General features: G+C 46.3%; 3 pseudogenes; all 3 read right to left on the bottom strand.

Moving 5' to 3' along the window:
* Nucleotides 1-346: 346 nt before the first annotated feature.
* Nucleotides 347-7837, bottom strand: LOC149433947 (caM kinase-like vesicle-associated protein; annotated as a pseudogene).
* A 4159-nt stretch (nt 7838-11996) lies between these two features.
* On the bottom strand, nt 11997-14320 carry LOC149433946 (caM kinase-like vesicle-associated protein; annotated as a pseudogene).
* Nucleotides 14321-15207: 887 nt separating this feature from the next.
* LOC149433945 (caM kinase-like vesicle-associated protein pseudogene) lies at nt 15208-18403 on the bottom strand (annotated as a pseudogene).
* Between the last annotated feature and the right edge of the window lie 5528 nt (nt 18404-23931).

Raw genomic sequence — 23931 nt, 5'->3', positions numbered from 1 at the left:
GGGCTGAGCTGGGATGGCGTTTCTTCAGCTGGGGTGTTAGCAGGTGGTGGCACTTCATTATGGTGGTCACCCCCACAGCTTTTTTCCATTTTTAGCTTTCGTGAAGTTATTCTCAAGCTGCGCACACTCCGCCCTTGATTGTTTTATCGGATGCCGCATTCCCTGAAATCCATTCATGGCTAATGGTGTCCACTGCTGTCACCCTCTGGTCCTGGTCCACCTCCATCAGATGGGACACCAAATCTTTTGGCTGCTAGAGAAATCTCATCCCAATATTTAGTCAAACTCCTAATCACCATGTAGAATCTTCAGGAACAGGTTCTTGTCATAAATTTCATAATCTTCCTCATCCATTGAGCTGGTCCAAGTCATATTTGTTGCTGGCTTCTGTGGGTCTTGGACTCTGTTTTGGTGCCCTCAGGCTGTCAGGAATCTAGGAGTGACCAGAAAGGTGTGGACTGACACAGGGAAACGCAGGTCTCAGGTACAGTATAATAGTTTATTATTAGCCACCCAGATATAGATATATATATATATATATATATATATATATATAACGCACAGTGAGCAAACCAACCTTCCACTAATCTTAGTAGGTGCAGGAACACAGGCGTAGTCAGGGCTGGAGAGGTGGAACGGTCAGGCCGGCCGTAGGGTTCTGTAATGACCGTTTGGTGGTACCTCTAGCGGTCCTCAGGACAGGATTCCCCAGGGCGTGGAGTCTAAGTCCCAGTCTGCTTATTCACCAGGGCCCCTGATGGTGGGGATGGACTTGGAGCAGACAGGAACCAGGTCGCGGCCCCTGAGTACACCTGCTAGTGGTAGAGGGATCCGCCAGAGGTATGTGCAGGTAGAAAGCCTGATGTGAAGAGGCAGAAGGTATGAGCAGGGACGGCTGGATCCGTGCTGGATGGATGGCAGAGTAGTAGCGTGGTCAGACAGGCCAGGTCAGCAATGTGCGGGCAGCAAGCCACCAAAGGAGCAGGCAGAGAATGGTCAGGGTCACAAGCCGGGTTCAGTAACTCACGGGCAGCGTGGTACAGGGGATCAGGCAGAAGGATGGTCAGGCAAGCCATGGGTTCAACAGGAGACGGTCAGCAGAGGTCAGGATCAAGCAGGGTCAGCAACGAAGCAGGAACACAAGATACCAGGTACAGGGGCTCATGGGAAAACATACACCAAGGCCCAGATCACAGGCCTGGTCATGCCTTAAATACACCACCTGCAATCAGCCCCAGGTTTGGCTGATTGCAGAAGTGAGCTTCCGGCTGCTGAGAGCACCCGCTGGTCAGCTCTGGTACTGCAGCCCACACGGCAGGTGAGTCCCACCACTAGCACTAGAGTCCATTCCTGACACAGGCTCTTCAACATGGTGGTCACCCCCATAGCTTTCTCCCTTTTGGCTTTTGTGAAGTTCTCAATCTGTGCACACATTTCATCCTTTAAGTTTTCATCGGATGCAGCGTTCCCTGAAATCCATTCATGTCTAATGGCATCTGCCACCATCACCCTCTGGTCCACCTCCATCAGACGGGACACCAAATCTTTGGCTGCTAGAGAAATATCATCCCGATATTGAGAGTCAAACTTGTAATCGCCATGTAGAATCTTCCGGAACAGGTTCTTGTCATAATTTTCGTAATCTTGCTCCTCCATCTCATTGTAGAATGGAGAGTTCCCAGAGAGTATGTATAAAATAACTCCGATGGCCCTGCATTCCACAGGCCGACCATATCGCTGGAGTGCGACTACCTCTGGGCCAGGTACTCAGCTGTGACAAAAGGCTCTTTGATGCTTGTCTCCAATTTTAGCCAAATGAAAGTCACTGACTATTTTGGAATTCTTCAAACGGTTATAATACAAGTTCCCCAACTTGAGGTTCCTGTGCACAATACACAGTGAGTGAAGATAGGTCACAGCCTCCAGGACCTGCCGCATGACGTTACTTTTTTCCTTCTCTGAGTAATAACCCTGATCAAGGATCCAGTCAAACACTTCCTGGCCTGAAGCTAGCTATATGAAGATGAAATATCTCATTTTTGTCTCAAACACATCAACCAGCTGCCGAATGTTGGGGCGCTTCACCATTTTGAGGATGTTGATCTCATTTTTGGCCGCCTTCCGGACTTTGCGCCCATCTCTCTTCAGGAAACATTAGGTTTAGTTTTTTTCCTGATGATTTGTCTTTTCGCTCTGAAGACTTTGCATAATTCCTCTGCCTTGATGAGCTGGGCAAAGTCAAAGACCAAAAAATTACTGTGAGCATCTGAATCGTGTTCTCTGAGCAATTCACCAACTATGTCGGGTGTGAGGCACCCCTTAACTGTTTGTCATAGCTGGTAAAGGTTACTTTGACTGGAGGTCTTTTTTTTTTTATATGAAGCCAAGTTTGTGGGTTTTTTGTTTTTTTTTTCCTTTGGATTTTTATGATGTTTACGCCATGCCTGCATGTATCAATGTTGCGATCAGCTGCAGCTTTAACCTGCAGGACAAAATTCCAAATGTGTTTTTTTTTTTTTTTTTTTTTCTTTATTTATTATTATACAGGATTTATATAGCACCAACAGTTTCCTCGGCACTTTACAATATAACTGCCACTAGATCTCCAGAACCACTCCAGAGAGTCCAGTGTTATCTCCAGACTCATTTTCTCCTTGGTCCTTTCCAATCAGTCCTCTGTCATCTCCAGAGCCCTCTCCTCCTTGGTCCTTTCCAGTCTGTTCAACATCTCCAGAACCATGTTCTTCTATGACTTCATTATTGGTACCAGGATCTGTTAGGTCACCGTCATTACTAGCGCATATGATGGGACTTTCCATGAGAGATGCTGGCCAAGATAAAACTTGAGAGATGCAGCACAAGACGATCAGAATGACCTTCATTGTGATGGCAAGCTGTGAGTTCAGGTAAGAAGTAATGTGGCATGGTTCTAGAGCGGGAACCATACATTCGGTCCTGTTTACTTACAACCCATGAAACTAACATGCAATTCCGTGCATGGCAGAACTTTGCAGTTTTTTGTTCTTCAAAGCCTCTGTACTCTCCATACGTGCCTGTCACCCTCAAGTGACTAAAATGTTATCTTTCCCTTACCTTTTTTATAGAAGTTATTTATTATTATACAGTATTTATAAAGCGCCAATAGTTCGCTCAGCGCTGTACATTACAAAGGGGGACAGAACATGTGACAGAACAAGAACAATACAATGCAAAACATGAGGGGATTGAGGGCCCTGCTCTTTCAAGCTTACAATCTAGGAGGGAGGGGATGGTGGTACAGGAGGAGATAGCTGTGGGGTATGGGGTGGTAGGAAGAGTGGAGGAGGTCGGCAAGTTAGCAGGGGGTGGGGTAAGCTTCCCTGAAGAGATGGGTTTTCAGGGTGCGCCGAGAGGAGAGTAGGTGATAATCCGATGGGTTGGGGCAGGGAGTTCCAGAGGATGGGTGACACCCTGGAGAAGTCCTGGAGGAGACCAGGGAACTAGAGAGGAGGTCTTGTGAGGAGTGGAGTGTGCGTGTTGGGTGGTACTTGGATATTAGGTCAGTGATGTAGTTCGGGGCAGTATGGTGGACAGCTTTGTACATCAGTGTTAGGATTTTGAATTTGATCCGTTGCGCAATCGGAAGCCAGAGGAGGGATTGGCAGAGGGGGTGGCGGAAATGGAGCGGTTGGAAAGGTGAATGAGTCTGGCAGCCGTATTCAGGATGGACTGAAGCGGGGATAGCCAGCGGCGAGGCAGGCCAGTGAGGAGGGAGTTGCAGTAGTCGAGTCGTGATATGATGAGGGAGTGGATGAGCGGTTTGGTGGTTTCTGGGGTTAGGAACGTGCGGATTTTGGTTATGTTGCAGAGGTGGAGTCTGCACGAGTTTGTTAAAGATTGGCCTTGGGGCTGGAAGGATAGGTTGGAGTCCAGAATGACACCAAGTACTCTGGCCTGCGGGGCGGGTTTGATGGTGGTGTTGTTGGACATGATGGAGAAGTCAATGGGGGGTGGGGTCCGGGCTGGGGGGAAGACAAACTCTGTTTTGGAGAGGTTCAGTTTAAGGAAGTGGAGCGACATCCAGTCTGATATGTCGCTCAGCAGGTGTGTGATTCGGGCTGAGACCGAGGGGGTGAGGTGGGGGGTTGAGAGATAGATTTGTGTGTCGTTGGCATAGAGGTGGTAGTTGCAGCCGTGAGAGTGTATGAGTTGGCCAAGGGAGGAGGTGTAGATGGAGAAGAGACGGGGCCTGATGACTGAGCCTTGAGGGACCCCAACAGAGAGGGGGAGTGAGAGGGAGGTTGTAGTATTATAGGGAACGCTGAAAGAGCATTGTGACAGGTAGGATGAGAGCCAGGAGAGAGCGGAGTCTCTGAGGCCGAGGGAGTGTAGTTTTTTGAGGAGGAGGGGGTGGTCGACTGTGTCGAAGGCTCCAGAGAGATCAAGGAGTTGAAGCACTGAATAGTGGCCATTAGCTTTGGCGGTTAGCAGGTCGTTGGAGAGTTTGAGTAAGGCAGTTTCGGTGGAGTGTAGGGGACGGAAGCCGGACTGTAGGGGCTCGAGGAGGTGGTTGTTGAGGTGAGAGCATAGGCGGGTGTAGACTAGGCGCTCGAGGAGTTTAGATGTAAATGGGAGCAGGGAGATGGGTCTGAGGTTGTTCGGGTCATTGGGGTCCAGGGAGGGCTTTTTAAGTATGGGGGTGATGTGTGCATGTTTCAGAGGGGAGGGGAAAGTGCCGGAGGAGAGGGAGAGATTAAAGATGTGGGTGAGGGAGCGTAGGATGGAGGGGGAGGGAGGTCGTAGGAGTTTTGAGGTGATAGGGTCAAGGGGGCAGGTGGTGAGGCGGGTATCAGAGAGGATCTTGGAGACTTCCTCGATGGTAGTAAGGTCAAAGGTGCAGAGTGTTGGGGGAGCTTCAGTATGAGGAATGTAGGGTGGGGTGGAAGAGGAGGTCAGAGCAGTGGTGGGGCTGTGGGAGAGGGGTGATGAGGGGGTAGCTGAGTGAGGGGGAACGGGGTTGGAGGGAGTTTGAGCAGCGACGCAGTCCCTGCGGGTTATGTCGAGGGGGTAGCTGTGTGAGAGGGGACGGGTTGAGAGGGCGTGTGAGTTGCGGCGATATCCTTGAAGGCTTGTTTGGATTTGATTTTGCACCATAGTCGCTCCAGGGCACGACTGTGTCGTTTGAGGGTTTTGGTGTGATCAGTCTGCCAGGGCTGGAGCGGTCGGGGTCTGATGTTGCGTGTGGTTAAAGGCGCTAGTGAGTCAATGGCTGTTGAGAGCGCGTTGTAGGCAGTCATAGCCAAGTCGGTGCAGGACAGGGGTAGGATGCTGTCGTGGAGTTGATCAGCTGCAGAGTGGAGGGGGGCAGGGTTAAGGTTACGGCTGGTAGTAGTGTGACATTTGGAGGGGTAGGCGTTGGAGGACGAGGAGATAGAGAAGGTAATCAGGTTGTGGTCAGAGAGAGGGAAGGGGGTGTTAGTGAGGTTGTGGGGAGCGCAGCGGTTGGAGAAGACAAGAGCAAGGATATTACTGTCGGAGTGGGTGGTGGATTGTATGCACTGTGCAAGTGCAAAGGAGGAGGTTAAGTGGAGGAGACGGGCTGTGTCCGGGTTGTCGAGGTTGACAGGGATGTTGAAATCCCCAAGGATGATGGCAGGTAGCTCAGAGGAGAGGAAGAAGGGTAGCCAGGAGGAGTAGTCATCCAGGCGTGGGGTATGGATCCAGGAGGCCGGTATATCACAGAAATCTTCAGAGGGGTTGGGGAGAATAGTCGGACGCAGTGGGCCTCGAAGGAGAAGGATAGGGAGGGGGGGTTTGGGAGGACTCGGAAGGTGCTCTGCGGTGACAGGAGCAGACCAACCCCACCACCTTTACGACCGTTTAGGTCTGGGTGAGTGGGTCCAGGTGAGACTGCCGTAGGAGAGTGCAGCAGGGGAGGGAGTCAGTGGGCTGGATCCAGGTTTCCGTAATCGCCAGGAGGTTGAGGGAGCAGGAAACAGAGGTTGTGGATGGCGGTAAGCTTGTTGCACACCGTTTTGGGCGTTCAGGAGTGCACATGAAAATGGGGAGATTTTAGGGAGCAGGGGGACAGATACTAAGTTGCGGGGGTTGCGGCAGGACGTGGAGGCGGGAGGGTGTTGTGAGGGAGGTGGTGGAGGGTTTGGATTCTGGGAGATGTCCCCCACGGTTATGTGTAGGAGAAGGGTGGCATGGGAGCGGGATGTGCAGGAGCGTGAGAAACTACTAGTGGAGGTGTTCGGGTCAGTGGGAGAGTGGAGTAATAGGGGGAGGTGGTGGGTGCCGTAGAGGGGTGAAGGAAGCAGTGAGGACACAATATACAATTGTTTGGGAGGAGCAGAGGGATATAGTGAATGGATTTTGGGAATGGAGGAGAGGAAAATGAGTGGAAGAGGCATTTTGGGGAGGTGATGAGAGCAGTAGTAGGGAGATGATAGCAATGAGGGGGAGATGTACGTGTTTTGGGGTGGAGCAGAGGGGTAAAGAAATGAGATTTGGGAACAGAGGATAGTAATATAAGGAGAAGAGGGATGTATTATATAAAGGTACACGGAGTGGGACTCAGGCATGTAAGAGATGTTTCCCAGGGTGTTTGCTTGCAGTCTGTCCAGCATGCAGTAGAGTTTCTTGCTGTTGTGTCTTCCTGCTGCTTGAGTTCTCCTGCTTTAGTTCAACTGCTGTGTTTAACTGCTTCGCACTCGTTCAAAGCTGCACTCAACTGCTGTGTTTAACTGCATCGCACTCGTTCAAAGCTGCACTCAACTGCTGTGTTTAACTGCATCGCACTCGTTCAAAGCTGCACTCAACTGCTGTGTTTAACTGCATCGCACTCGTTCAAAGCTGCACTCAACTGCTGTGTTTAACTGCATCGCACTCGTTCAAAGCTGCACTCAACTGCTGTGTTTAACTGCATCGCACTCGTTCAAAGCTGCACTCAACTGCTGTGTTTAACTGCATCGCACTCGTTCAAAGCTGCACTCAACTGCTGTGTTTAACTGCATCGCACTCGTTCAAAGCTGCACTCAACTGCTGTGTTTAACTGCATCGCACTCGTTCAAAGCTGCACTCAACTGCTGTGTTTAACTGCATCGCACTCGTTCAAAGCTGCACTCAACTGCTGTGTTTAACTGCATCGCACTCGTTCAAAGCTGCACTCAACTGCTGTGTTTAACTGCATCGCACTCGTTCAAAGCTGCACTCAACTGCTGTGTTTAACTGCATCGCACTCGTTCAAAGCTGCACTCAACTGCTGTGTTTAACTGCATCGCACTCGTTCAAAGCTGCACTCAACTGCTGTGTTTAACTGCATCGCACTCGTTCAAAGCTGCACTCAACTGCTGTGTTTAACTGCATCGCACTCGTTCAAAGCTGCACTCAATCAAAAGCAGCACCCCCATCAGAGACTTGCCCCCCATCAGTGATCTCCCCCCATGAGCTGATCTAAATTTATAGGGAGATGCTCAAATGAGCATTCAACTCCGCCCCAATTAGAAGCTGATAAGGATCACATGAATAGTGGGGGATGTTTCTTAGGAAACAGGCTACAGTCGTAAACCTGATTGCACCTAGAGGTGAGGACTGGTCAACATACACAAATATAAATACACCATTTGTTCAGAATTTAACAGGAGTCAATGCGTTTTTCTAGTTAAGAGCGGAGGTAGGAGATAGATGCAGTTACATTGTAACAAACTTCAGATCGGTGTCAGCAATGAGGGACTCCCACCAGCAATGAGGGACTCCCACCAGCAATGACGGACTCCCATTCGCCCAGCTTCTCCAAGGAGCTTCCCACAGCCTGTGCGGCCACCGTGAATTTATTGATCTGCTGTGTTATCATGTTTCTATTTTCGGGTGGGTTTATTGACAGCACTTACTGTATATATTTATTGAATCAATGTTATCACTTTCTATATTCATTTTTATATTAATCTCTTGACGCCGACATAGCACAAATATGTGGCCTCATAGAACTGGGCTTTTTTCCGTGGGTTCCATGTTTGCGTACATGTCTTTGTGCTGGGAGGGCGCCGCACAGCACTCTCCCAGAACAAAGACCACAGTGTCACTGAGACCACTGGGTCCCGTTCTAATAATCGTGACCCAGGACTCCCGATTCCGGGTTATATGATTGCCCTCTGATTGGCTATCTCTGTGATAAGTCACTGTACATCCTGGCCCCCCTAGGTTTTTTTTCCTCTATGAATGGAGGAGCGATACATAACTCCTGGCATAAAGGTAAGAAGAAATGTTTGTAAAAAACTAAAATATTAATAAAAAGAGACAAAATACCTAGATCAAGGTTTGATCTAGTTCACTGCCAGTGGATAGAGAGAAAACAGAATAAACATTATCCAAGGTTTATTGTAGGAGTGAAAGAATAATAAAAACATACTCACAGATGAAGCATGTATCTAAAAAGCATAGAAAAATGACAATGGCCACAACGGCAGGCAAGGTGTTCTCACTGTCAGTGCGGTCAAATGGCTGACGTGTCTTGGGGACGAATCCCTTTCCTCAGAGCTGGTGACCAGTCTCTGATGCTGATGTATGATAAATGGAAAGTAAGAGCCTTGCTGTTGATGCCAGCAAGGCTCTTACTTTCCATGTGGCCATTGTCATTTTTCTATGCTTTTTAGATACATGCTTCGTCTGTATGTTTTTTTTTTTTATTCTTTTACTTCTACAATAAACCTTGGATAATGCACTAGGTGTGTGCGCCTCCTGTTTTCTCTCTATCCAGTGGCTGATCTCCCCGTCTGAGGAGGGCTGCACCCCTGAAGCATTTCCTTTGGTTTTCGCTGTCCTGGTACCCTTGGCTTCCCTTTTGGCTGTGCATATCCTGAGGCGCTGGAGAGTACATACGATATAGTTCAGTGCCAGGGTTAGTTTTTGGGTCTATGGTCAAATTTGGTATCAGGATCAGTTAGTGTCAGTGTGTTCTAGGTAAAGGACAAAAACAAAATGCGCACTATTGTTTCTGGGCTGTACTCTGGGTACAAATAACCTGCACAGATATGGGATCACTGTAATCGCCAAGAGCTGGAAAATTTTTATTGTGGGTGGTTCTTTGGTAGGTGATGGTAGTAACAAGAACACAGCTAAATAAAACATAGCTAAATAAAATTTTTTTTTTTTTTTTTTTTACTATTTTGGGCCAGTTTGCCTTTGCGAATAAAAGTCGGGAGCTATCCATTACAATTTACCACCAAATGAAAGCCCAATTTTGTCCTGAAAAAAACAAGGTATAATTCATCTAGATTTACAAAGTAGTTGTGATATGGACTGTTTTACTAACACGTCAATTTTGCAAAATTGTGCTTAGGCATTTAGATTTGTTTTACCCTTTTTTTTTTTCTTTTTTTTTTCTTTTTTTTACTCCCTAAGATATGGTTTGAAATCATGCAGAGCTCTATTTCTATTATATGGGGGAATCTAATTTTAACTTTTACTATTATATTTGTTTTTAAATGTTACGAATGGTGTATAGCTGCATGCCAGATACGTGTTCATCCATTTCACTTTGCGCGGTTCATAAGGAAAAAAAAAAAAATCACATCTGATTACTGTGTAATCGTTCCAGTATGTCATAAGGGGGTGTCTGTATTTGTGAGTTGCTGGAATTTAACTTTATTTTATTAGGAAGTGTATTTTGTGATTTGGTGTCTTACTTTCACAAAACTGTAATCCCAGGAATTCTCCCGAGATTACAGCCTTGCATTCACAGTTCTCAAGTATTCTGAGCATTTGTAGATGGCTTCCCTTCTCCTGAAGAGTAGGGACCTACAAAGCTTCATAAACCGGAACTCAGATTAGAAGTGTTTACTGGCAATCTGATCAGCGGTGATTCATCGCTACTTCATAAACTGACACCTCTATGGAAAAATACTGAAGGTTTCTCTGTGGCAGAGTCTTTAAAATCTCTATACCACAGAGTCATAGGAAGGATCCACACCCAGAGCCCTACAGTGGAACCCCCATGTTTGATTTTAAAATGGAGGGGTACACTATGATCGATATTAGATTCCTCGATCGGTCTTCTGTGTTTACTAAAACAGTCCCTAACAGTGCGTATAGTACAACCCACATAGAACCCCCTAGGGACCTGTGAGACAATAGAATCATTTTAAAGTGAGTTTGTGAACAAACTTATGAAAATCTTTTTAACCTCCCTGGCGGTATTCCCGAGTGTAGCTCGGGGTAACATTTCAGTACCAAAAGCGGTAACCCCGAGCTACACTCGGGAATACCATGCGGCACTGCTCCGGCATGTGTTCTTCACTTACCTTACCCTGCGCTCCCACGATGTGTCCCCTGCAGCGTCCCCGGCCATCTCCTCCGGCCGATGCCGGCATCCGGCTTCTGTGTCCTGTCCCTGTGACGTCGGGACGTACGGGCGCCGCCGGCGGCGGGAAATTTAAAAATTTTAAAAAATGTCTTTTTTTTTTTTTCATTTTACACAGTAAAACATTGCTGTTTCAACCTATTTCACATACATTTTGTCCCGAGTGCTTTGTCCTGCGCCCTGCCTGCATTTTGTCTGTTCTTTCTGCCTGGAAACTGAGAAATGTCCATGGCGTCCAAAAAGTGTCCCTTTAGGTCAAAAGCGGTTTAGATCAGCTAGAGAACAGCGATAGTAAATCAGAACCACTTACAGAATTGAGTGATAATGATTCGTGGGGGAAATTCGTCATCAGAAACTGAAAACGATTTTGCAACTGAGCTCAGCAATGTGCAAACTTGGCGCTCTATTTCACATTTCAGTGTTTTTGGTTTGATTATATTATTGAATTAAATTTTTTATTATTTTTATATTATTTTTATGATTATTTATTAAATTATAATTTATGATTTTGTGTTTCAAATTTTATCATATCAGGAATGTTTACTAGACTCTTGTTCGGACAGATTTCAGTGAGTTTTTCCTAAAAATTACAGCCTACAATAAAAAAAATACATATTTCCATGCAAAAAAATGGTACCGCTTTCAGCACCAAAAATCTGAAATAATCATACCGCCAGGGAGGTTAAGGTGAAATGATTTGGGAGATTTGTGGGGGTAAAGTTTAAACCTTTTTTCAGAAGGGAAGTTTCTGATGGAGTAAGGATATGAGAAGATACATTGTTTTGTATCTGTGTGGTAATCAGGTGTTTGGTGCTTTTTTACATTTCCTCACCTTTTTTTCTTTTTGTTTTCCCCATGAGGCAACAAGGTGGGTTTAGCCTTAAAACAATTCTCTAAGGTAGAAAGGGAAAGATCTTGTAGTAACGGGCATGGTACTGCTGAAACTGGCTCAATCTGCCATGTCCAGTGGATACATCAGTCGCAGGAGGGGTGTGCTACACTCCACAGGGGCACACAATGTGCATGATCCAGCTTGGTCGTGTCACCTACCCACAGTAAATGCTCTGGGTGGGTGGCAAGCAATAATACTTGTTTGATTTATTTTTATTTACCACCTTTTATCAAACAGGATTAGGATCTTACCGCCCTTATTTGCTGCTTCTACACAATACACACATTTTCTGCACTTTTTTTTTTTTTTTTTTAGAAAAGTTTCTGCAGGAAATATTTAGGTAGTTTTTTTAAAAGCATTCGTTGGTGATGACAAGTCTTCTTTAGCGGTGGTGCAGAAAGGTGGAATGGAGTTATGATGAAGTGTAGAATGGACATAGTGGGGATCTTTTACATTTTAGTCCAACGATTAGATCATTCCCCTCCCCCCTTATTCTGCTAACAGTGCAGTAGATCTCTAGTAACTAGAAGGTTAGAGCAATGCTTGACTGTAGTGGTGGGGCGATGTGATGGGAGTTCAGCGCTGCAATTCTCTCTAGCGGGATGGTAGTGGCATCTCTGCTCCACCATCTGCTGCTGACCCATCTGGTGGAGGAAAATGTTAATGACATGATGGCAGAGAGGCCCATAGCGGTCGAGGGAGAGAGAGGGTTAATGACTGTATGCTCTGCGGTGAATAGTGTTATGGCAGTTAAGCTGGTCCTCATCCGGTTGCGTCAGGGGAGGAGCTGAGCGTGGTTGATGTTTCTTCAGCTTGGGTGTTGGCAGGTGATGGTGCAGGGGTGTCAGGGAGCGAGGAGCCAGACACACAAGGAGGTGCAATTAAAGGTAGGTTTATTACCAAAAACAAGACAGTCTATGCAAGTCCAACAGCAACAGTGGATGACTTGGTAGGAGAGTGGTCAGGAAGGATGGTCGCCAGAGCCGGGGTCAGAAGCCAGGAAGGATGGTCGCCAGAGCCGGGGTCAGAAGCCAGGAAGGATGGTCGCCAGAGCCGGGGTCAGAAGCCAGGAAGGATGGTCGCCAGAGCCGGGGTCAGAAGCCAGGAAGGATGGTCGCCAGAGCCGGGGTCAGAAGCCAGGAAGGATGGTCGCCAGAGCCGGGGTCAGAAGCCAGGAAGGATGGTCGCCAGAGCCGGGGTCAGAAGCCAGGAAGGATGGTCGCCAGAGCCGGGGTCAGAAGCCAGGAAGGATGGTCGCCAGAGCCGGGGTCAGAAGCCAGGAAGGATGGTCGCCAGAGCCGGGGTCAGAAGCCAGGAAGGATGGTCGCCAGAGCCGGGGTCAGAAGCCAGGAAGGATGGTCGCCAGAGCCGGGGTCAGAAGCCAGGAAGGATGGTCGCCAGAGCCGGGGTCAGAAGCCAGGAAGGATGGTCGCCAGAGCCGGGGTCAGAAGCCAGGAAGGATGGTCGCCAGAGCCGGGGTCAGAAGCCAGGAAGGATGGTCGCCAGAGCCGGGGTCAGAAGCCAGGAAGGATGGTCGCCAGAGCCGGGGTCAGAAGCCAGGAAGGATGGTCGCCAGAGCCGGGGTCAGAAGCCAGGAAGGATGGTCGCCAGAGCCGGGTCAGAAGCCAGGAAGGATGGTTGCCAGAGCCGGGGTCAGAAGCCAGGAAGGATGGTCGCCAGAGCCGGGGTCAGAAGCCAGGAAGGATGGTCGCCAGAGCCGGGGTCAGAAGCCAGGAAGGATGGTCGCCAGAGCCGGGGTCAGAAGCCAGGAAGGATGGTCGCCAGAGCCGGGGTTAGAAGCCAGGAAGGATGGTTGCCAGAGCCGGGGTTGGTATCCAGGAGAGCAATGAGAAACAGGAGCTAGCTGCTGCAACAGACAGGACACAAATGCAATGGACAGCTACAAACAGCAGACTTATGTGATAAGCCACCACCTCCTGGGGGAGGAGCCGCAAAGGGCTGAAAGCATAAAGGATCCCACAATGCTTTGTAGACACCTAAGATGAATGCCAGCACATGGAGCAGCACAAGCCCTGAGGAAAGGTAGGACCTTGACAAGGGGTAGTCCAGGCCTAGCGTCCGCTCACTGTCCATGGATGGAGATGGGGTCTTGTACTCAGTCTGTTCTGGTGCCCTCTGGCACTTCATCATGGTGGTCACCCCCACAGCTTTCTTTCATTTGGCTTTCACTAGGTTCATCTCAATTTGCGCACACACTCCGTCCTTGATGATTTTATTGGATGCTTGTTCCCTGAAATCCATGCATGGCTAATAGCGTCTGCCGCTTTCGCCCTCTGGTCCTGGTCCACCTGCATCAGACGGGACACCAAATCTTTAGCTGCTAGAGAAATATCTTCATATGGAGAGTCAAACTCATAATTGCCATGTAATACTTTCCGGAACTGGTTCTTGCCATGACTTTCGTAATCTTGCTCCTCCATCTCATCGTAAAAACGGAGGGTTCCCAGAGAGTAGTGTGCGCATAACTCCGATGGCCCAGCAGTCAACAGGCCGATCATATCACTGGCGTGCGACTACCTCTGGGGCCAGGTACTCGGGTGTGCCACAAGGCTCTTTGATGAGGCTTGTCTCCAAGTTTGCCAAATGCAAGTCACTGATGACTATTTTGGAATTCTTCAAATGTTTTTTAATACAACAAATTTTCCAACTTGAGGCTCCTGTGTACAATACACAGTGAGTGAAGATAGGCCACAACCTCCTGGATCTGCCAAATGACGTTACTTGTATCCTTCTGTGAGTAATAACCCTTATCCAGGATACATTCAAACATTTCCTGGCCTTAAGCTAGCTCCAGAAAGATGAAATATTCCTTCTTTGTCTCAAACACACTGACCAGCTGCAGGATGTTGGGGTGCTTCACTATTTTGATGTTGATCTCATTTTAGGCCGCCTTCCGGACTTTGCACCCATCTCTCTTCAGGAAACATTTTGCAGGTGTAGTTTTCCTGATTATTTGTCTTTGGTTCCTCTGTCTTGATAAGCTGGCCAAAGTCATGTTTGTCGCTGACTTCTGTGGGTTGATTGTAATCCTTTTTGTCACCTAACGTTACACATCTAAACTGCATTACTTGCCTTTAGTGTCATGGGGTCGGTGCCAGGAATGGCTGAATGTGGTGATGCTGTGCTGACCCTGATCGGTCTATGACTCCACTCATCCTGCGATCAGGACCAATCCTGGTTAAATTTTTTTTTTTTTTTTTTTTGGGACAAGCAACACTTTTTTTAAAGCAAAGCATACCACACACGTGGTAAAGGTCTGTACATTATGTGCCCCGACAGAAAGAAAAACAAAAGGGTGCAACCAGCCTGAATCATCTGCCCCAGGCAGGGATAAATACAGGGCTCAAGAAGAGGAAAGAAGCCCAGCCATAAAGCAGACCTGTATATTCACTAATTAATTTTTACTTAATTATCTTAGAAAGGAAGGAGGTGTTACTGGGGGGTGGCCAGAGAGAAGACTATCCAACGCTCTCTTTAGAAAAGTTTCTGCAGGAAATATTTAGGTAGTATTAGAAGCACAGAAAAGCATTAGCTGGTGATGACAGGTCCTCTTTAGCGGTGGTGGTGTAGAAAGGTGGAATGGAGTTAGGATGAAGTGGAGGATGGACATGGTGGTGATCTTTACACTTAGTCCAGCAGCTATCAGGAGATTGTGGGGGGGGGGAATGCTGTAACAGTGCAGTAGGTCTCTCGAAACTAAAGGGTTAAAGAATAGTGTTTGACCGTAGTGGTGGAAGGGTTAATGGGGTAGAGAGATGGGAGGTCAGCGCTGCATTTCTCTCTAGCGGGACGGTAGTGGCATGCCTGCACCACCATCTTCTGCTGACCCGTCTGGTGGAGGAAAATGTTAATGACATGGCAAAGAGGCCCATCGCGATGAAGGGAGAGGAAGGGTTAATGACGGTATGCTCTGCGGTGAATAGGGTTATGGCAGTTAAGCTGGTCCTCATCCTCACCCGGTGCCGTCAGGGGAGGGGCTGTGCAGGGATGGCGTTTCTTCAGCTGGGGTGCTGGCAGGTGACGGTGCGGGGGTAGTCAGTCTTGCCGTCCGCTCGCTTTCTATGGATGGAGATGGGGTCTTTGACTCGGTCTGCTCAAGTGCCCTCAGGCACTTCATCATGGTGGTCCCCCCCCACAGCTTTCTTCCATTTGCTTTCGTGAAATTCTTCTCAATCTGCACACAGACTCCGTCCTTAATGTTTTTATCGGATGCTCGTTCCCTGAAATCCTCCAATTTCGCCCTCTGTTCCTGGTGCACCTCCTTCAGACAGGACACCAAATCTTTGGTTGCTAGAAAAATATCATCCCAATATGGAGAGGAAAACTCATAATTGCCATGTAGAATCTTCTGGAACAGGTTCTTGTCATGACTTTTGTAATCTTCCTCCTCCATCTCATCGTAGAACCTTCGGAGGGTCTCCGGAGAGTAGTATGTGCATAGTAACGCTGATGGCTCAGCAGTTCAATGGCCAACCGTATCGCTGGAGTGCGACCACCTCTGGGTCCAGGTACTCAGGTGTGCCACAAGGCTCTTTGATGAGGCTTGTCTCCAATTAGGCCAAATGAAAGTCACTGATGACTATTTTGGAATTCTTCAAACGGTTATAATACAAGAAGTTCTCCAACTTGAGGTTCCTGTGTACAATACACAGTGAGTTAAGATAGGCCACAGCCTCCAGGACCTGCCGGATGATGTCACCTGTATCCTTCTCTAAGTAATAACCCTTAGTGTGGTGCCATGCTGTGCTGCCTCTGGCCGATTTTTTTATTCTGCTCACCAAGCTATCAGGACCAATCCTGCTGCTTCTCTTAACACTGGATACAAAATAAGTTTCAATAAGTTTATAAATAAAATGTATAATTTTATATTGACCAAAAAACTACTGTGAGCATCTGAATTGTGTTCTCTGAGCAATTCACCAACTATGTCGGGCGCGAGACACCCCTTTAATTGTTTGTCTATCCTGGTAAAGGTTACTTCGACTGGAGGTCTTTTTTATATGAAGCTAAGTTTTTTTTTGTTTTTTTTGGGGGGATTTTTATGATGTTTACGCCATGCCTGCATGTATCAATGTTGAGATCAGCTGCAGCTTTAAACTGCAGGACAATAATATTCCAAGTCTGTTTTTTTGGAATTATTTTTATTATACAGGATTTACAGTCAGGTCCATAAATATTGGGACATCGACACAATTCTAACATTTTTGGCTCTATACACCACCACAATGGATTTGAAATGAAACAAACAAGATGTGCTTTAACTGCAGACTGTCAGCTTTAATTTGAGGGTATTTACAACCAAATCAGGTGAACGGTGTAGGAATTACAACAGTTTGCATATGTGCCTCCCACTTGTTAAGGGACCAAAAGTAATGGGACAGAATCATAAATCAAACTTTCACTTTTTAATACTTGGTTGCAAATCCTTTGCAGTCAATGACAGCCTGAAGTCTGGAACGCATAGACATCACCAGACGCTGGGTTTCATCCCTGGTGATGCTCTGCCAGGCCTCTACTGCAACTGTCTTCAGTTCCTGCTTGTTCTTGGGGCATTTTCCCTTCAGTTTTGTCTTCAGCAAGTGAAATGCTCAATCGGATTCAGGTCAGGTGATTGACTTGGCCACTGCATAACTTTTTATTTTTCCACTTCTTTCCCTTAAACTCTTTGGTTGCTTTTGCAGTCTGCTTTGGGTCATTGTCCATCTGCACTGTGAAGCGTCCAATGAGCTGTGAAGCATTTGGCTGAATATGAGCAGATAATATTCCCGAAACACTTCAGAATTCATCCGGCTGCTTCTGTCAGCAGTCACATCATCAATAAATACAAGAGAAGCAGTTCCATTGGCAGCCATACATGCCCACGCCATGACACTACCACCACCATGATCACTGATGAGGTGGTATGCTTAGGATCATGAGCAGTTCCTTTCCTTCTCCATACTCTTCTCTTCCCATCACTCTGGTACAAGTTGATGTCGGTCTCATCTGTCCATAGGATGTTGTTCCAGAACTGTGAAGGCTTTTTTAGATGTCGTTTGGCAAACTCTAATCTGGCCTTCCTGTTTTTGAGGCTCACCAATGGTTTCCATCTTGTGGTGAACCCTCTGTATTCACTCTGGTGAAGTCTTCTCTTGATTGTTGACTTTGACACACATACACCTACCTCCTGGAGAGTGTTCTTGATCTGGCCAACTGTTGTGAAGGGTGTTTTCTTCACCAGGGAAAGAATTCTTCGGTCATCCACCACAGTTGTTTTCTGTGGTCTTCCGGGTCTTTTGGTGTTGCTGAGCTCACCGGTGCGTTCCTTCTTTTTAAGAATGTTCCAAACAGTTGTTTTGGCCACGCCTAATGTTTTTGCTATCTCTCTGATGGGTTTGCTTTGTTTTTTTTCAGCCTAATGGCTTGCTTCACTGATAGTGACAGCTCTTTGGATCTCATCTTGAGAGTTGACAGCAACAGATTCCAAATGCAAATAGCACACTTGAAATGAACTCTGGACCTTTTATCTGCTCATTGTAATTGGGATAATGAGGGAATAACACACACCTGGCCATGGAACAGCTGAGAAGCCAATTGTCCCATTACTTTTGGTCCCTTAACAAGTGGGAGGTACATATGCAAACTGTTGTAATTCCTACACCGTTCACCTGATTTGGATGTAAATACCCTCAAAGCTGACAGCCTGTCACCCTCAAATGACTAAAATGTTATCTTTCCCTTACCTTTTTATGGAAGTTTACCATGTTTCTATTTTCGGGTGGGTTTGATTGACAGCACATACTGTATATATTGAATCAATATGTTATCACTTTCTATATTAATTTTTATTTTATTAAAATAGCATTTTTTTATATTTAATAATTGTATTTTGTTTACTCCCTAAGACTCAGGGGTGTCAAACTGGCAGCCCTCCTTCTGTGGCCAAACTACAAGTCCCACAAGATTGACAGTTACAAGCATGAATCTCGAAGGCAGAGGCATGATGGGACTTGTAGTTTCACTGGAGCGCTTCCAGTTTGACACCCCTGCCCTAAGATATGGTTTGAAATCATGCGGAGATCTATTTCTATTATACGGGAAATCTAATTTGAATATTTAACTATTTTTATTATATTATCTTAAATTTTATGAATGGTGTATAGCTGCATGCCAGATGCATGTTCAACCATTTCACTTTGCACTGTTCATAAGAAAAAAAAATCACATCTGATTACTGTGTGAATTTGTAATAATTCCAGTATGTCATAATAAGGGGGTGTCTGTATTTGTGAGTGCTGGACTTTGTATTTTATTAGGAAGTGTATTATTTTTTGCTTGGTGTCTTACTTTCACAAAACTGTAATCCCAGCAATTCTCCGGAGATTACAGCCTTGCATTCACAATTCTCAAGCATTCTGAGCATTTGTAGATGGCTTCCCTTCTCCTGAAGAGCAGCGACCTACAAAGCTTCGTAAACCGGAACTCAGATTAGAAGTGTTTACTGGCAATCTGATCAGCGGTGATTTATCGCTGCTTTATAAACGGACAGCTCTATGGAAAAATACCGAAGGTTTCTCTGTGGCAGTCTTTGAAATCTCTATACCACAGAGTCACAGGAGGGATCCCATCAAGGATCCACACCCAGAGCCCTACAGTGGAACTCCCATGTTTGAATTTAAAATGGAGGGGTACGCTATGATCGATTATTAGATTCCTCGATTGGTCTTCTGTGGCCATAACAGTGTGTATAGTACAACCCACATAGAAGCCCCTAGGGACCCGAGAGACAGATGACATCATCTGAGAAACAAGAATAGGAGAATTCTCAATCGGGTAAAGTTTTCCAGTGCTATTTTGGAATTGCTTTTGTCTGGGATTCACACATGGGCTCATCTTAAACGGACTGTACCAGTGTGAGAAAACCCAGCGTAAGTGGCAGAAAGTCACCAAGAAATGACAAGTGGACTTGCTGGGGGCTATGCTGTTAATATTGGGATCTCTTCTCAGACAAGCTAAGGTTTTTGTTTTTTTTTTCTTTTTGATTTGGCATCTTTTTGTAGCATGCTCATTTGCCATGAAATATGAATAATACTGGGTGTTGAATTTAATGTCAAACCTATCCAAATGATCTGATTTGGAACTCTTGGTGTATGGAAGACTATTCTTCATAAACTTGTTGAATTAGATGGGGGTAAAGGCCTTTTTTCTAATCGCCTACCTCTCAAAGGTACAGTTTTTTACAGATTCTAGTGAATTGGCCCTTTGGGAACATTCTTTATCCAAGCTGGATAGAGGCAATTATGATGGTACAGGTATGAATTACCCGATGTAGGCTTAAAGCACATTTTGGAGATCATAGAACCTTCTTTAAATCTAAAAATACCAAAGAAGTGGAGCTGGACATGTGTGGAAGAGAAGCCCAATTCATTGTCTTTAGAGTACTCTACAAAGAAACTGTAGGAGAGCCATTCTTTATGATGATTATATTGTCTATGTATTGGCCATAAAACACATGGTCAGCAAAAGGGTGGTTTTTCTCCAGATACGGAGCTCCTTCCACCAACCCATCGGTAAGGTTGGTGTAACAGGGCGCAAAAGATGCACCATTGGTGGTGCCCCATATCTGGGGAAAATAGTTGTGCTCCAGGGGAAAATTTTAGTGCCTTCCATGAACTGGACCTGGGAAGGATGGAGATGGGATTAATGAACCAAAAAGTGACCTAGGGCAGTGATACCAACCTTACGTGGTATGGGCGTATATAAAGAATTTACATCCAATGAAAACCTACAGAACAATGGCTGCCAACAGTAATTTCAGAGTACATCAAGGAGTTGTAATGAATGTTGTATAATGGGAAGGACTGAACAGTATATTCTAGAAAATCAATACATCATTATAACCCATGGGTGATACTATGCATGGAGCCCACGATTGGCCTTCCTGGTGGAAAAATAGAGTTTTTTTGTGTACTTGTGCAAGATGGTAAAAGTATGGATGCTTGACGTAGTCGCTGTACAGAAAAGAATATTGCCTTGTGTTAACATTGACTACCCCAGTGTCTAATAGACTTTTGAGCTCCCTGTTAGTATTTGCTCAAAGTGTCCTTTTGGTGAGTTTGAGATAATTGGCTTGGTCAGAAAGAAGCTGGTATGTTTCAGAGATGTAATAAGATCCGTCTTGTAGAACCAGCCTGAATCATCTGCCCCAGGCAGTGGTAAATGCAGAGTTCAAGAAGAGTAAAGAAGCCTGCCCATGTATATACAGTACAAGGGATTCCTCCCAGCCATAAAGTGGACCTGTATACTCACTAGTAAGGGGACCTCTACTTATTAATTATCTTAGAAAGGGAGGAGGTGTTACTGGGGGGTGGCCAGAGAGAATATCTAAGGCTCTTTAAAAAAACGTTTTTGCAAGAAATATTTAGGTAGTTTTAGAAGCATAGAAAAGCATTAGCTGGTGATGACAGGTCCTCTTTAGCGGGGGTGGTGCAAAAAGGTGGAATGGAGTTATGACAAAGTGTAGGATGGACATGGTGGTGATCTTTACGTTTTAGTCCAGCAGCTATCAGGAGAACGGGAGGGGGGAGGAGGGGAATGCTCTGACTGAAGTAGATCTCTAGGAACTAAAGGGTTAAAGAGTCATGCTTGACCATAGCGGTGGAAGGGTTAATGGGGCGATGTGATGGGAGGTCAGTGCTGCGATTCTCTCTAGCGAGACAGTAGTGGCATCTCTGCTCCACCTTCTGCTGACCCATTTGGTAGAGGAAAATGTTAATGAGATGATGGCAAAGAGACCCTTTGTGGTGGAGGCAGAGTAAGGGTTAATGACGGTATGCCCTGCGGTGAAAGGGTTACGGTGGTTGAGCTGGTCCTCATCCGGTTCAGTCAGGGGAGGGCCTGAGCGGGGATGGTGTTTCTTCAGCTGGGTTTCTGGGAGGTGACAGAGGCGGGGTAGTTAGTCCTGGTGTCCGCTCGCTGTCCATGGATGGAGATGGAGTTTTGGACTCTGTCTTTTCTTGTGCCCTCAGGCGCTTTATCATGGTGGTCACCCCAACAGCTTTCTTCCATTTGCTTTTGCAAAGTTCTTCTCAATCTGCGCGCACACTGCATCCTTGATGTTTTTATCGGATGCTTGTTCCCTGAAATCATTCATGGCTAATGCCATCCACCTCTATCAGACTGGACACCAAATCTTTAGCTGCTAGATAAATATCATCCTAATATGGAGAGTCAAACTCATAATCGCCATGCAGAATCTTCCGGTACACTTTTTTGTCATGACTTTTTTAATCTTCCTCCTCCATCTTGTAGAATGGAGGATTCCCAGAGAGTAGTGTGTGCATAACTCTGATGGCCCAGCAGTCCACAGACCAACCATATCACTGGGGTCAGGTAGGTGTGCCACAAGGCTCTTTGAGGCTTGCCTCCACTTAAGCCAAATGAAAGTCACTGACTATTTTGGAATACTTCAAACGGTTAGAATACAAGTTCTCCAACTTGAGGACCCTCTCACTGTAATGTGAATAATACCGGGTGTTGAATATGTCAAACCTATCCAAATGATCTGATTTGGAACTATTAGGGTGTTTTTAAGACTATTCATCATAAACCTGTTGAATTAGATGGAGGTAAAGACCTTTTTTCTAATCACCTGCCTCTCAAAATAAGCACCTGAGAGGAATAGCCTTCATCCAAGGTACAGTTTTTACAGAATCTAGTTAATTGGCCTTTTGGAACATTCTTTATCCAAGCTGGATAGAGGCAACTATGATGGTACAGGTATGAATTACCTGATGTAGGCTTGAAGCACATTTTGGAGATAATAGAACCTTCTTTGGATCTAAAAATACCAAAGAAGTGGAGCTGGACATGTGTGAAAAAGAGGACCAATTCATTGTCTTTAGAGTACGCAACAAAGAAACTGGAGGAGAGACATTCTTTATGGTTATGTTGTCTATGTATTGGCCATAAAAAACTACATGGTCAGCAAAAGGGTTGTTTCTCCAGATACAGAGCTCCTTCCACCAACCCAATTGCTATTGTCTTTATGAAGTGAGGACACTGATAGCCAGCTTCAAATCCCTCCACTTGCATGTAGTTTGTGGGAAGTGGATACGACATGGCACAATGTCAAGAATGGCATCAATGATCTGCATGGACTCCTTGGACACAGGGAGCTGGCTCAGGTCACTGATAATGCCAGATGTGCTCTGGAAGGAGTTTTGTCCCAATATGTAAATGGTAGCAAGGAACGACATGTCCATGGTGAGAAGAATTGTCGTGTTTTTTTTTTTTTTTATAATGCTGTAGAGATGCATACTCACTTCTCTCTTCAAGCAGAATCTGTGACAATGTCAAAGCCCCAAATATGCACAGTGTGCAAAATGCCTTGGTTGGCAATGGTGGGGCTGAGGGGACAGCTCTGTAGGCCTCTTCCCCACCTCAGCAGACAGAGCTTCATGGGGCATATTTACTTAGCTGATTAGAGTGGGACACTTTGAGGGAGAATATTCCACCTTTTCACAATATCATTTTCTAAGATTGTGGATTTGGGGTTTTCATGAGCTGTAAGCCATAATCATCACAATGATGACAAATCACGGCTTGAACTATCGTGCTTTGCATGGAATGAGTCTATCTCATATTTCACCTTTTTAAGTTGCATTACTGAAATAAATTAACTTTTGCACAATCTTCTAACTTTTCTAGTTTCACCTTTCACCTGTGTATATATAAAAGTGATCAGAGGATGCATCTATTAATCAAAGTTTCTTAGCTGGGGAATATTTTGTCATAGACATTAATGGTCAAATGAATAGCAAAACGTACATATATAATTCCTATAACATAATTATGTTAAAATAAGTATACCTGAATAAACTTGTAAGGGACCTCCTGGCAGCACCTCTAGCAACCCACTGGTCAGGCCTCCCCAAAGCGTGGAGTCTAAGTCCCGGAGCACTTGTTCACCAGAGCCCCTGATGGTGGGGATGGACTTGGAGCGCTCCGAGACCAGGTCGCGACTACCGGGTATACCCACCAGTGGTAAAGGAGTCTGCCAGAGGCTCCCGCTGAGTGAGAGTCTGATGTTTTGGGGATCGGAAGATCCCAATGGGATGGATGGATGAGCTAAAGCAAACTCAAACAAGCCGGGTCGGTGCGGTACAAAGCAGCAGGCAAAGAATGGTCGGGTCACATGCCAGGTCAATAACAGGAGATCAGATCTAAAGGGGAACATCCAGGAGCGAAGTCAGACAAGCCAGAGGTCAGGACAGGGAGAAGGCAGCAGAGGTCAAAACAATCTGGGTAGTAGTACTCAAACAGAGGATAACAGGAATCACAGAAGACCATTTGGCAACAAGTGTCAGCACAGGACGATTTAAATACCGTGCCCTGCGCTGTCATTGGTGCCAGGCGTGCACTAGCGCACGCTAGTGCGCATGTGCGAACTTTGCCGCGGAGGGCCGGGCCATAGCGCCTGCATCCCCGCCTGAGACTGCCTAATGCACATGCGCCGGGACCAGCGTCGTGGCGATCCCTGACATTGCCCCCCCCCCCTTATGGGCAACCTCCCGGATGCCCAACTGATCTCTTCACCGCGGATGGCTACGAAAAAACTCCCGGACAAGTCTCGGGGCATGGACATTTTGGGCTGGTTCCCAAGAGTTCTCCTCTGGACCATAGCCTTTCCATTTGA

The sequence above is a fragment of the Staurois parvus genome, unplaced genomic scaffold, assembly GCF_062004578.1.
Source record: "Staurois parvus isolate SC_StPar_1 unplaced genomic scaffold, SC_StPar_1.0 ptg001869l, whole genome shotgun sequence".
In the NCBI taxonomy this organism is placed as follows: Eukaryota; Metazoa; Chordata; class Amphibia; order Anura; family Ranidae; genus Staurois; species Staurois parvus.
Note: the sequence above shows the minus strand (reverse complement) of the source record. Positions and strands in the feature narration are given on the sequence as shown.